Genomic DNA, 10,820 nt, shown 5'->3' with positions numbered 1-10,820 from the left:
CATTACAATTACTATTTCAGATTACTACAAAATGTCTATGAGATCAACCATTATGCAGTCTACAAAAAGTATTTCTGCAAAAAGTGTAACTACTGATTATAAATAATAAACAATATTCCGCATTATCATGATTATATTGTATACTGGTATTGGAGTATATTGTGTTTGAGACAATATGGTGGTTGTACTTTTGAGTTTTCGCCATTACAGTTTCCTAATAGCAACTGTCTCACTGTTCTTACTCTATGCATTGTGGGCATCTTGCACCAAATTACTAGCCTGATTCAGTCGGTTTCACTTCGTGGAAACCGTCTGACCTCACAGCATTAGGACTCGTTCGTTCGACGGTAGGCGGGTACTTTTTTATTTAGCAAATTGCTGCTATTTGGTCGTGACGGATGTAATGTGCCGCTAACAGGGCTAACAGGTATATTAAGCTCTTCCCAAATCCCATAGAAAGAAGGGCAATAATGTCCTTCCCCTAGATAAAATTCACCAAACGTTCTCTTTGTTCCGGCTTTAAATCCTCCATCTCAGGAATTGTTGCCAACACAGAATGTTTGACTCTTCACTGATTGGCTGGTGCCCGAACTCACACTTCCAGGGTTTTTGTAAATCATCTAGTGTATTCTGATTCCTGACCTAGTCACTGGAGAGAAATGAAATTGAGCAGAGGCACTAGGTGGCGCCAGCCTGGCTACCAATTTACTCAAAAAAATCTAATAAATGAAATGTATTATGTCACTATTTTCCATATGTTTGATTACTTTCCACTACAAAAATGTAAACAGCAGTAGAGATTTTAAGGGGTGTCGAACTCATTTTGGTCCGGGGGCCGTATCCAACCTACTTTGATCCCAAAGGGGCCGGATCAGAAAACTCATGTCATATAAACCCCAAAAATAACAATAAGTTCAAATATTTGTGCAGAGAAATGTAAATCTATTACAGAAATCATTTTTAATTGATGAACTCTTTCTTATTATAATATTATAATATTATGAACAACCTGAAACTTCAAGAAAAATACAATTTCAACACAATGTTTTAACATGAACTTGTCTGTAAACAGGAATAAGTCAATTTTTCTTGGAAAATCCTGCACTCGGCTCCACTTTTCTCATTTTTGGACATTTTTCTGATGAGGGTGTCACGGTCAACAGTCAAAACGATCGTCCTTTAAGAGCGTTTGGAAAGAGACAAGTCTTCATTTGTGCTGCTCTGGTGGGAGGGGCCACGTACAGAGACACTGGAGACGCTGCTGTGATAAACACCACAGAAAATAACCAGTATTTTAATTAAAAAATATAATTAAAATATTTTATTAGAAAATCAGCCGAGGGCCAGATTAAAGGTCTTGGAGGGCCGGATCCAGCCCCCGGGCCGTATGTTTGACACCCCTGATCTATTTAATGTTATATAGAAAAAGCTGACCTAAGTTATTTAAGATCATTTTTACATTTTTTGTGAGTGTTTTTGCAATTATTCTACAAAGCACCAATATAAACCTTCAAATTATTGTATTATTATTGTATTTTCCTTCAGCCAAGCCTGCAGTCCCTTCAGCACAGCGCCTCCCTCAGGCCAGACCCCACAAGCGCAGCCAGCCGCAGCCGTCGGTGTTGGCGTGTGACTCCAGCATGACCCCGTGGGAAGGTCTGGACCTGTCCGAATCCTCTTTCATCTCGTTATCACCACGGCGACCCCCCAGCGCTCCTCCCCCTCCTCCGCCCGTCCCTCAGACCACGCCCGCCTCGCCACAAAGGACCCGGAAACAAACCAGGAACAGCTCCGCCTCCACCGCCGACTCCAACATGTCCACGCCGTCGCCACGACAGGCTGCACTGGACACAGGTGGGACTGCGACTGTCACGATAAACAACAAAATCAGCTTATTTGTGGTGATAGAAGTACTCAGTTTTGATATTGAAGTAAAAGTACACATACTAGGGCAAAGAAATACTCAAGTAAAAGAATCACATGAACAAATCTAATTCTACATCTTGTAAAAGTATTAAAGTACCTGTTTACAAATGTACTTAAAGAGTAAAAAGTAAAAGTATTTCACGGCGATTTTGAGATCTAATAAAGCTTCAAATGTGGTGATTTTAATGCTGGTCTCTGCAGAATTTTGTTCAGTAGAAATAATTCTTTGCATATCTTTGTTTACTTAGACTACAAATGTGAATAAAAAAAAAACCTCAGTCTTTTCAGCAGGTGTCAAACAATCATCAAAAATACTTTTACTTTTCAATCCTGTTCAAAAATGCAGTGGAGTAGAAAGTACAGATACTTCTTCTCGAATATAGTGAAATAAAAGTAAAAAGTATCCACTTTTAAATGTACTAATGTAAAGTACAGATGCTTAACATGTATACTTCAGTATTTTACTACTTTTACTTCGTTACGTTCCATCACTGTTTATTGTTCAGTAAATGAAAGCTGTAACAATATTTTTTGAGGCTCAATATTTATTGTCTGTACTTTCTCTTTGTAATAATTGAAGATTTATTGTTATTTTTTGGCTACGTGATCAGATTTGAGCCATATAAGATTGAATTTATCATTTCTATGACCCATCTATTCTTTCTGCTATTTATGTATTGCAATTTGTGTTTATTCATAGTTTACTTTTAGAATACTTTTTGTGCTTTAAAGTTGCACTACATATGTTACTTTTTGGTTGAAGGTCCATCACCTGCTTGTTTCTATGGACATGTCATTGCTCTGCCTGAAATATTTCAAAGTGTGTTTCATTTTTTTTCACTTACAGATGGTTTAATAGCTCAAAAATACCTAGAAAAACAGATCTGACCTGTAACTTGGTCTGGTTTGGTCTCCCTGATGATGGAAAGGTTTAATCCCAACCTGTGAAACATTCTAGACAAGGCAATAACATCTCCAGGGAGAAAAACATTTGCTGGAAGTTACATAATGCATCTTTAAATCTGCTCTTGGGTTATTGTGTCAGTGGCATAAATTAGTTTCAATATTATCACTTATTGTTTTGTTGTATCTTTAGGCAAGACACTTAATAACCAGTGATGGGGAGTAACAGATTACATGTACCGGAGTTATGTAATCAGAGTACAAATTATGAGTAACTGTATTCAGTTTCAGTGAGTGGTAATTGGATTACAGTTACTTTGTTGAAATAAATGGATTACACTGTGGTATTTTCCTGTTTTCACATTTTGGGCTATATCCCCTTTTTCTTTTTTCTTTTTTTTTTTTTTTTTCTCGGTAATTCCATTCATTGCCGAAAACTAAACCAGGTCTAAACCAGGTCTAAACTAGATCTAAACTAGATCTAAAAAAGGACTAAACCAGGACTAAAACCAGGTCTAAACTAGATCTAAACTAGGTCTAAACCAGGACTAAACCAGGACTAAACCAGGTCTAAACTAGATCTAAACTAGATCTAAACCAGGACTAAAACCAGGTCTAAACTAGATCTAAACTAGATCTAAACCAGGACTAAACCAGGACTAAAACCAGGTCTAAACTAGATCTAAACTAGATCTAAACCAGGACTAAACCAGGACTAAAACCAGGTCTAAACTAGATCTAAACTAGATCTAAACCAGGACTAAAACAGGTCTAAACTAGATCTAAACTAGATCTAAACCAGGACTAAAACCAGGTCTAAACTAGATCTAAACCAGGACTAAAACCAGGTCTAAACTAGATCTAAACTAGATCTAAACCAGGACTAAAACCAGGTCTAAACTAGATCTAAACTAGATCTAAACCAGGACTAAAACCAGGTCTAAACTAGATCTAAACCAGGACTAAAACCAGGTCTAAACTAGATCTAAACCAGGACTAAACCAGGTCTAAACTAGATCTAAACTAGATCTAAACCAGGACTAAAACCAGGTCTAAACTAGATCTAAACCAGGACTAAAACAGGTCTAAACTAGATCTAAACCAGGACTAAAACCAGGTCTAAACTAGATCTAAACTAGATCTAAACCAGTACTAAACCAGGACTAAAACCAGGTCTAAACTAGATCTAAACCAGGACTAAAACCAGGTCTAAACTAGATCTAAACCAGGACAAAACCAGGACTAAAACAGGTCTAAAACAGGATTTAACAGGACTAAATCAGGCAGCGTGGACCGTGTCTCCTCGTCTTTTATCAATAATATTTTTAATACGGTTGAGTAAAGTCTGGGCTTTTTATTTTCTTTTAGCAGACAAAACTTCTTATGTTACGATATCCTCGTCTTTGCTTCTCTACAGTAAATCAAGTAATCCAAAGTATTCAGATTACATTACTCACTTTAAGTCATTTAATGGATTACGTTACAAACTACATTTTGGGGTATGTAATCTGTAATCTGTAGGGGAATACATTTTAAAAGTAACACTCCCAACACTGTGAATAATGCACTGAAAAGCACGTCTTGGTGTTTTGATGAAGCTATATAAACCTAGTACATTATTACTACACTTACATTTCAATAATACCATACAAAATTCTTCATGAACTTTCACCTGATTCCCAACGGCTCATTTTGTACTTTGATTCCTCGACAAACACTTGACTCCAATCTAATCTCTCCCGCGTGTCTCCCCTCCCTCTCTGCAGGTGGCGCCGTCCACAGTTTCCCTCCGAAGCAGCGCCCTCTGCCCCAGCGCCGCGTCCCTCGTCCTCCCCGCCTGCCTCCTCTTCGTCAGGTCACAAACTTGAGCTTCTCTCGGAGTTTCACCTTCTCCTTTTTCGAGCTGCCCCTGTACCAGTCCCCACGCTGCAGAGCGGAGAGAGCCAAGAACCTGCTGCTCCTCATCAAACAAGTGCACGTATAAAGGACAAAAGAGACTGGAGATTGCTTAAATAAACTAAATCAAATGACTATTATGGGTTCTATTCACACTTATGTCCCAGTACTGGACGTTTGGAAACATGCAGATGACGACTTCCTTTGGGCTCTGTTGGCGACAGTAATCCTACCAAAATCTGGGAAACTGAGAAAATGGTCTGGTTTTCTTTATCTTGATGTCACTGTATTCTTTCTTTTTTCCTTTTGTAAATTGCCTATTATTTGTGTATTATATCATTTGTCAAACTTAATAAAAAAAGAAAAAGATGGCATTGGGTCTGGTCAAGCGGGGGCAGATTTTTTACATTCAAATGTCTCTTATTCAGAAACTAGAGGAACTATTGAAATAAGTAAAGTATCAGAATGTAGGAAAGAGTTACACTCCAACAGGGTCAAGTTAAACCTGTGATATTCTGTTCAAGTTGTTGACAAAAAATTTTAAAAACTCATGTCGGTAACGGAGGGAATGAAATATGCAGCACTTTTTGGGCAATAAATCCAAACAGTGATAACTCTTGGTTCTCACTTACATATCCTTAACAAACTGGTTTGATATAGTTTTCTACCATATGGTACAAGATTACCTCTTTACTTTTTGAGTCATGAGATTTTTTTATTAAGAAAGGTCATGGTAACGGAGGGAAAAGTAACGGAGGGAAAATTGTGCAAACAAGTAGAAGGTGCAGGATTTTGAATAATTTGTCGCTTTTTTCTTCTGAATACTTTAATATTACTTCAAAATGAAAGGAAACTATTTCTATAAAATATGTCAGTCCTTCCAAGCAAATTTTTATCATTTTAAATCAATTTTTGAAAAATCATGTACCTTAATCAACAGTTCAAAGATGGAATAACACAAGATATGATGAAATACATCCAATTTATTTACATGATTTTCAGGTCTTTGAAATTTGGGAAATAATTTTTGTTCCATGTTTCATACATGGTCTGTTTAAAACATATGGAACTTTAGAAGCAAAAATGGTACAGAAAAAAGGTCAACAGTTTCATAAACTAGAGTACATATGTATCTGTTCAATACATTTTTATATCAGATGCATTAACTTGAATTTTTGGCCTTGCTGTTTACTTCTGCTTGACCGGGCCCCATTGTAGAGTTCCGTTATGTTCAGCAGGTCAACAGTTCCAACAGCTGTCTGTAAATGACATCGAAAATGCGGTTAGAGTCTTGTCCCCCCTCGAAAACTTTGTCAGGCTGTGAAGATGCTGCTGCTGAATCCATGGGTTTATCACATGCCCAGAGTTTGTAACTTCACTGGAAGTTGTCATCCACGTTTCCAAACAACATCTTCCAGTAAGTGTGAATAGAGCCTATTGGTCCAGAATGATATCTCCTTTTGTTTGTCTTTATTTAGAGGGATTTCAGTCTGGTCCAAGCCAGGGGGTCTCAAAATGGCCGAAAATTCAAGTCAATGGGCCGAGCTCAATGGTGCGTGACTCCAGATTTTAGCCCGGGTAGGTACTTCCGGTGGCTCTGGGGCGATTGAGCATGTGCAGTAGTGCTCTTTTCTCCTGCAGGGACATGTGAATGCACATGAGCCATGGATCTATTAAAATAACGTGAGCGCACACACAGAATGCAGACTTGTGTGTCATGTGATCTCTTTGACCAATCAGAGCAAGAGGAGCTAGAACGGAGCAGAACGTACCCAGAGGAAGTGATATAAAGCGTAACTGAAGGATTTTTAGCTGAGAAAACATTTATAATCTAAAAATAGTAAAAATTGCCACAAAATCTGACATTTTTGAAAGCAGTGAGTGACCTGTAAGAGAAAATGAAATAAGTATAAGTGCATTTATTTAAGTAATTGTGAGTGAAATTAACACATACATCATGAATTTCAGACTTCTGGTCAATGTGCAATTCATACTGGGAAGGATTTTCCGAAAAAGTGACCATCAAACCGCCATGTTTGTTTTCCCAGTGAGATGCGTCCATTGACAAAGTCAGTCTTTTCAAGTCTTTTGAACCATATCACTTTTGTTTCTGGTTCTGATATTGTCATATTTTAGTTTTGGTTATCGTAATTGTGTGGTTGTTGGATCCTAACAGCGGAAAACAGCGGAATTGAAAAATAGCAGTATTGATCCACAAGATGAAAAACGGAAACCCTTGGCTGCCTAAATCATGCCGAGTTTGCAGCGAACATTTTGTATGTGGAGCCATCAAAGCGGGATCCTGTTTGTTAAGCGAGAGGTGCAGAAGACAAACAGGCTGAGCTGCACTTTCTTGTTCTTGTAGTTTTACAGCAACATCACGTCTTGGTCTCTTTGCAGTGGAAGGTGTTTCTTGGTGAACAGCTCGTGCCTTTCACTTTGACGTTGACTTTTAAAATTCTTAACCAAGGTTGAACAAGGGATCGAGATTTTGCTTTGATGGATCTCCACATACAGAATGTTCTCTGCAAACTCGGGATGATTACTTAAGCAGCCAAAGATGACCTTTTTCATCCTTCCTGTGGATCACTTACTGCCCATCTCCTTCGCCTTTCACTATTTTTCCTATTCCACTGGGAAGGGAAGCAGTTTGAACAGAGGTTTGCAGTCACACACATCTGATTTCTTTTTGCAGCTATGGAGTTCGCAAACTTCCAAATCCCATTTCTCGAGACGTTTTCCAGTGTTAGGACAACCAACAACCACAGAATTACGATGTCCAAATCCCCAAACTAAAATATGACAATATCAGAACCAGAAACAAAAGCGATATGGTTCAAAAGACTAGAAAAGATCAGCTTTGTCAATAGACACATCCCACTGGGAAAACAAACATGGCAGTTTGATGCTCACTTTCTCAAAAAATCCTTCCCAGTATGAATTGTGTAACGGTTGTTGATCCTTCGTCAGGCCGTATAAAGGAGACAGGACACAGTGTGGAGTCAGTCCGCTTTATTCCCTCTGTGACATATAAATAACCAATTAATATGTCTCTGGTGTCAGCACTGGCTCCCCTCTGCAACATGAAAACAGCATCGTGAGACGGCTGTAAATTTTCGCGGCACTCACCACTAGGCTATGACATTAAGCAAAATTTTTTTTCTCTTCTTTACAATACAAATAAAATATATAAAACTCAAAATCAGTACACCACAAAACATTCATTACACATAAAAGAAGTTGTCTTGTCAATGTGTTCTTGTATTTTTGCTGAACGTGCGCTGATTTTGTGAAATATATTCTTTCATACTTGGACAGAACTCACCCTCTGCAGTTTCCAACGAGCCACTGAGAGGGGAAGCCACACTACCAAAATAAAATACACAGGGGAGCAGTGCGGACTTCCGGGTTTTCAAAATAAAACGTTAATACGATAAAATTCACATAAACTACAAATAAACATGAAATACAAACAAAAAAAATGTGCATTTTTAACTCCGTTACATCTGCAAGTCTGAAATTTGTGATGCCTGTATTGTACTTTTGTCTGCCTCAGGTGTTCCGCCTTAAAGAGTCCCTGGAGAGCAGAACCGTCTTGTCAGGAGTGGGGGTGCACACATATTTTTACATTATTAAAACACTGCTAAAATAATAAATATATATATTCTTGTACTTAGATTTGATTGAATATTTGTCAGCACTTTTTAAACCTTGATCACTTACCTGTACTTACCTCTAGTCTCAAAAGTCACCCACTTAAGGGAGGTGGCCTGTAACAGGAGCCAGCCTCACCTTCGTCGAGGGGGACGTGCATTGGGTGCGTGCGGGTTATTGCCATGTTTGTTTTTAACTTTATCTTTTTGTAAATGGTTTTCAATTTTTTTTTTTTTTTTGCTAGTGAAATAAATGCACTTTGGGTCTGCACTGAAAATCAGCTCAGCTTGACTCCTCTAACCTCTAATACAAGCTCACAAGAGTCAGTTTTTAGGACCTTTACACAAGCTTAAGTTGTTTTTTTCTACAGTATATTGATCTGTTTATTTTGGAACAATTCTGCCCCTTAATGTCCTCACTTGCGGTCTCTTCTAATCACTATGTTAAGTTTTACAACCCACCATTAACTCCAATAAAACTCCAATATCACTTCCTCTGACTGTGGCCTCACACCGGCTCACGTGCACACCGTCGCTGCACGTGCACTGCTCTTACGTGCACTCTCTCACATGCACGTTCCTCTGAAAGCCAAGCCCAGATAAAGGTCCCATTCAACCTCCGTGTTTCAAGGCCTCTCGTGCTCACGTGTCTAAACATGACACAACACTTTTTACTCTACTCACCGCTGACCATTCTCTGCAGCTCTGGTCAGTCATTTGAAACGCTTTTTTGAGATTTTGTGACAACTGTTTTTCATTTGTAACTTTATTAACAAATTACAGAAACATTAAAAGTCGTAAAGTTCTATACAATAAAGAAAGTTTGTCAAAAATGGACTGTAACCAAAGCAATGACGTTTGTCCAAATGTGAGAAGTGAAAGCACATTTCTGGATGAATCTCAGCTTGACTTGGTCGGACAAAGAGTGGAGAAGAAGAAGACGCCAATTTGGAAAAAAGTGACGTCTCAGTGTCGGTGAGTTGCTATTTTAACCAGAAAAGACAAACTAAACCCAAAGTGTGTGTTGTATTGAGTATTTATTGAATAGTGATAAGCTTTAGTGCTTGGACTCTGGCAGGCATTGACGTGAGCAGTGCGCTCTCGAGGAGGCCTGCTGCGATTGGCTGTGAGCAAACAAGGAGGAAATACAATCCTCCTGTGAACTTTGCCTGAGCAGCCAGTCCCTCCTAGATTCACTTTGAACGCAGAAGGGTCTGGAGTTCCACACATCAGTCTGGGCTGTAGCTCACTTATACTGTTTGGAATGAATGTTCAAGGTGGTAAACAAATACTTCATGAAGTAAAAATCAAACTTTAAATTAATTCAGTTGAGAAAAAAGCAAAGGTGTCTTACTCGGTTACAAATGCACAAAGTACTTCCCTCTGCACAGTTTGCAAAAACAGAACATATTATATTTATATAAACAATAAAAACATATTTAAGCCAACATAAACTGAAGTACGTCTGTCGGGGTAGATATGTTTGTTTAGGTTTCTGTTTTTGGTAATTGGCTCTTTAAGGTGTAGTTATTATAAAGTGTTTCTAGTTTCTAGTGTATATATTTTATTATATTTATTTATTTATTTATTTTAGGCATATTTTTAGGATTTCCAGTGTTTCCTCTGTAGGAGCGTCTGCATCAGGAGCGGAGGTCGGCTGTGGCTCCTGGTGGAGAGTTGGTGTTTGGGCTTCATCTCTCCCCTGGACTCCTGTGGTGGTTCCTGGTGTGGACGTCTCTCTGCTCCTGGTGTAGACGGCTCCTCTGATGATGCTTTCTCAACTGGTTCGCCTGGATTCAGCCTCACATCTTACTATTTGTCGTTTTATGTATTTTACCGTGTTTGTGTGTGTTTTGTGTGTGTGTGTGTGTGTGTGTGTGTGTTTGGGTTGTCTGGTTGTGTGGGGTTGAGGCTGTGGATACTGGGTTGGTGGGTGGTTGGATGGAAATGCGGGTTGTGTTACAGTTTTGTATGAAAAGCGCTTTATAATAAAGTTTGATTTGATTTGATTTGAGTAAGGTGTTAACAAACATTCTAAAAACATTGGTCCTTTGTGTTGAAGGTGTTCTAGATCCAAGATGAAGTCTCTGGTCCTGGGTCTGGTCCCGGTTCTGTCCTGGTTTCCTCAGTATAACCTGCGGCAGAACGCGGTGGGAGATGTGGTGTCGGGAGTCAGCATCGGCGTCCTGCACCTGCCACAGAGTGAGTTTGTAAGAAGGCTGACACACTCCACCAGACCTGCACGACCTGTTGTCCTCCACACTGACAAATTAAATTCACCAAAACTGAAAGCCGTGTATCAAGATCATTCACCAGAGCAGACTTTTGCCATCACACGTCTTAGCTCCTGATTAGTGGAGAAGAAAACGGCTGGATGGAGCTCGCAGTCGTCTCATTTTGACTCTAAAAGCTGCTTTTACTATAGATCAGTGGAGAAAAACA

Source organism: Boleophthalmus pectinirostris, unplaced genomic scaffold, assembly GCF_026225935.1.
Source record: "Boleophthalmus pectinirostris isolate CB_2022bp ecotype Guang Dong unplaced genomic scaffold, ASM2622593v1 HiC_scaffold_8, whole genome shotgun sequence".
Taxonomy (NCBI): Eukaryota; Metazoa; Chordata; class Actinopteri; order Gobiiformes; family Gobiidae; genus Boleophthalmus; species Boleophthalmus pectinirostris.
Note: the sequence above shows the minus strand (reverse complement) of the source record.